This window comes from Microtus ochrogaster, chromosome 18 (genome assembly GCF_000317375.1).
Source record: "Microtus ochrogaster isolate Prairie Vole_2 chromosome 18, MicOch1.0, whole genome shotgun sequence".
Classification (NCBI taxonomy): domain Eukaryota; kingdom Metazoa; phylum Chordata; class Mammalia; order Rodentia; family Cricetidae; genus Microtus; species Microtus ochrogaster.
This window is the reverse complement of record NC_022020.1, coordinates 37,790,950-37,795,751: the sequence shown is the minus strand read 5'-3', so window position 1 is coordinate 37,795,751 and position 4,802 is coordinate 37,790,950.

Below are 4,802 nucleotides of genomic sequence, written 5' to 3'. Positions count from 1 at the left end.
TAGTTTTGTTATCTAAATTTAAATAAGACAATAAGAATAATAATTCTATCTTTATATAAACTGATGAAGTATTTGCCTGAGAGTCATGTCACTTTTCACTTTGAGAAGATCAATCTTTCACACACAGTTAGTTCTAAACAAAATTTCAAAGAACTGTTTTCCACATTACACTAAATACAAAGTTTATCTTTCAATCTATGACAGCTACAGTTCAATTATTATTTTCAAATGTTTATAGAGCATGGTAAATATGGATTACAATGGTAAACTGAACACAACTCTGTTACAAAGAGTATATGGAACCGAACAACAAGATCTCAAAAGTAAAAGCTCAGTCAGTAAAAGCATTTAAAAGAGTTCAGCCGCCTTAACATGTGCTTCACTCAGGAAAACACGCATTCCTAAATAAAAATAAATCTAAAATACATTATTTTATCATTAAAAAATTATTTTTATCTAAATTGTTATCTTTATTATGTTTGAGACTATTTTTTTAAGTGTGCAACAAGTTACCATGGATTATAGATTATCATGTCCTGATTTTACAAAGAAAATGTGCTTGTATTTTCATTTGGTATTTTACTTTTCTTTTGAAAAAAATTAAAGCAGATTTTTATGGTGTATAGGAAATGTCTTTTTCATACATCTTTGAAAAATGTCTCCACTCTATTTTATCTTATTCTAAGTATTAAGGCTCCTGCCGCTGTCACCAGGTAGAGAGTCAGAGCAGCGATCCATGTAATTGAGGGAACAGTAGATTTAGTTTGATGACTGACCTAAGCCAAGATTTTGCCCCTAGAGTTCATTCGGTTTACTTTCAAAGTCCTTAGGAAGTTTCTTCTGTTCTGGGTGATTGATTAAAGAATGACACAGATAAGCACAAAAGAGACACAATTATCCATATCAAGGGCATGTCGTGTAGGTATGAGGCACCAGGAAAATAGATTGCTGTGGATGAGGGATGAAAAACTCAATGTGGTCCTAAGTTCTTACACAGTCAAGCTATTGTTAATTAGTACTTCTCTTCGAATTCACCACAGACCCAAGCAGACAGCCAGCTTGCATGTTTTCACTTTCTAGTCCTCTCTAGCACCTTTTCTAGCATCTGACATAAGCTGAGCTGCAATGACTGAAGTAAAAGAAGCAAATTGTAGGACCAGTTTTTGAAATTATTAAAATAACACAAAATATTTCTGCCAAACTCTAGGATGCTGTACCATTTTCAGCCTCCTGGGTTGTTAACTAGAATTTAACACTCACTGCACAATAATTTGTTCATCGTCTGTTTGCCCAACCCAGATTTCATTGTTAGAGATGATTTTATGAAGATGACAGTCATAAATGTGTAATTATCCCAGTTAAAATATTGATATGGGAAATATTATGAATTAGTCAATAGATGAATGAAATTTTGAATATATCCCAACTAGAAAAGGACACAATAAGTTTAGCCCACCGAATCATTCCTTTATTTCTAGATTGTTTAGTGACAAAAAAATTTAGTGACATAACTGAAATACAATTAATTTTTAATACATTGGTTGATTAATTATTGATGAATTGATTACTGGATTCATCATTTGATGTAAGCATTCAATGAAGTAGAACAGCATTCAGCCCTGGTATGGGCCCTAATAGCCCTAAAGTAAGTTACTGAATATCTAATGTATCAGAATACCAGATTTTCTATGGTAACTTCAAAAATAAATAATAAATAAATTAATGCCAGCAGGATGACACAGTGGGTGGAAGTACCACTACCATCAGGCCTAAAACCCTGAGTTCCATCTCTGGTCCCCAGAGAGTACTGGGTGAGAGATAACTCCTGAATGTTTTTCTCCAATCCCTATGTGTATATACACCCATCCACAAGCACATTCTTATACAGACACATAAATAATATAATTCTAATTAGTAAGCTAAAACTGAGGATATAGGAAGAATATCATTTAAAAAGGAATCAATATGAGAATACCAACTTGAGAATCTGAAATTACTGACTATCTCAAATATTTTCACTGCCAAATAATTTAACCATGCGTTTTCATCTCAGGAGCAACAAAACATCCGGACAGGAGTTTTTACCTGAATCTCATGGGTACTACAGAGTATCATATGCCATGACTAGAAGGAATAATATTTAGTCTTATGTATATTTATGTAATCACATGTAAATTACAGCTGATGGGTGAGGACTCAAATAGTTGAAAGATGGCTGTTTTGTTCCTATTTATACACACAAATACACACACTTCTTTAGGAAATGAAGCCATCACACAGACTTGACAAGTCTGTTCTAAGCTTGATCTCATGTACTCCTTCATTTTATCCTACTCATGTGGTCATCAGAAATACCAATATTTTGATGAGTGTACATCACTTAAGCAAAATTTCAAAAAGATATACAAATGGTTGTCTAAAAACAATACCAGAAATAGGCACTCGGACATCAACGATATGTGAAATAAGTCTGTGACTAAGGAAAAAAATGCATTAATTTTGATAATGAACAGGCACAATGACAGTTGAGCACTGCATATCACAGCATAAGTGATGCTGTTGAAGGGGACTTTAATTCTGTAATTACTGGAAGCAATACAGCGTAACTTTTGCCTCAGTCAGTGGACAAACTCAAATGCAAAGAAATTCAAATCCAAAGACTGAGGAGCCTTCTCTAACAAGGGTGGCAAAAGACTCAGCTCAGGGGGAACAGATTGGGAGGAATTTCCAGCCATTGTTATAGAATATTAGTTTAAGATGTGTTACATTCATTTATGCTATGGAATACTTGTTTAATGATGCAAGGATGCATTGCATTCTTTTATGTTTAACTCTGTAAAGCTGTGTTTCCTTGCCTGCCTATAACTCCGGATTGGTCCAACAAAGAACCGAACAGCTAATAGGCAGGAGACAGAAATGGGTGGGTATGATGGGTAGAGAGAAATCTAGAAAAATGAGCAAGGTGTGAGAAAAGGAAGAGAGGAGAATGCCAGGGTTGGCCACACAGCCACACAACAAGCCACAGAATGAGAAGAAAATAAAAATGCATAGAATTAAGAAAGATTAAAAGCACAGAGACAAGATGTAGCTAAAGAGAAATGGGATAATTTAAGTTACAATTAAATAGCTAGAAACAACCCAAACTAAGGCCAGGCATTCACAAGTAAGAATAAGTCTCTGTTTATTGGTGTATTTTTTGGAAGCTGACCCCAAAGAGTAAAAAAAAAAAAAAAAACTAAAACTAAAAGCTATGGTTTAGAAACCCACTATAAACATAGCACTGGGCATATTTTTAACTAATACCAGATAGACTTAGTATCCTAATATCTAGTTGCTTCTGATTAAAGACCTGGTAGTGTACATGGCTAAAGAAAATATGTTTGCAATACTGAGGGTATTACATTATTTCTACTGTTGCAACCAGTTCTCTTCTTTCTCTTGCATGAAGATTATTTCATTAGACATCTTAGTTTTATTCTTGTCACTGATAAAATACCGTGGCACAAGCAATTCCCTAAAGCCTGTTTTAAACACTTCTCACACTTCTATCCTGACCAATATGCAAAGAAGGCCCATTCCTCCCCCTGGAGCATACTTCCCTGATGTTTTTCTCATTCCATTGGGCTTAAATGATTTTTTGAAGACTGAAAAAAAAAAAACTAAGTTAGTGTATTAATGCAAAATATCTGAGCATAGTTCCAGTTTTGTTGAAACATGATCAGATGTTCCGTGCTTGCATAATTTCCACCTACATGTGATCTATCTGGCCCTGCTCTCCTTCCCTTCCACTGCTTCACTGACAGAAGTCTACATAGGCTGTCTACTTTCCAACCAACTAACCTTAAGAACATAGAATGGGAGGGAATAGTGGTGATGGGAATAGAGGAGGCGTTGGAAGGGCAGTGATAGGAGGTGAAGTTGGTTAAAACACACCATATATATGTATAAAATTCTTACACGATAAAAAAAAATCTGGCCCTAAACCTGTGTTCTTAACACTCATGTTTACTCTCGTCCAATTATCTAAAGGTTCTGTTTTCATCATTTTCTAAAATATCATATGGCTTGCTCATATTAGGTTGTTTGTTTCTTAATCTCTGTTAATATACTTGTTCAAAACTTTAAATAATGCACTCGGGAGGCAGAGGCAGGCGGATCTCTGTGAGTTTGAGACCAGCCTGGTCTACAAGAGCTAGTTCCAGGACAGGCTCCAAAACCACAGAGAAACCCTGTCTAGAAAAACAATTTAAATAATGTTTTGTTACAGAACAATTAGTGTTGAGAACATTTAATCTCCTTTCATTATTATTGTTGCTATTATTATTGTTGTTACTAGTTTTTTTTTCACAGCAAGATCTCACTATGTAGCTCTGGTGTCTTATTACAGAGCAATTATTGTCAAAAACATTTAATCTTTTTCTTTCATTACTATTGCTATTATTGTTTTTTCATAGCAAGTTCTCACTATGTAGCTCTGGCTGTTCTGGAACTCGCTGTGAAGTCCTGGCTGACCATGAACTCACAGAGATCTGCCTGCCTCTGCCTCCTGAGTGCTGGGATAAAAGGCATGCTTGACTACTCCTAGCTAAGAATATTTAATCTTCTTGATTAAGGACATAAAAGAAGGAAATTTGGGGGCGGGGGGTTGCCTGCTTGTCCTCATTCTTGCAGACAAGTACATAGCCCCGATGTTTCAGTTTTACTTTGATTGTATTAGGACCTCTTTCTTCAGGATTCCAACACAAACTGAAGTCAAGACAAGAAATCGGTCTTCTGGACTGAACAACTACCAGATTCCTGTC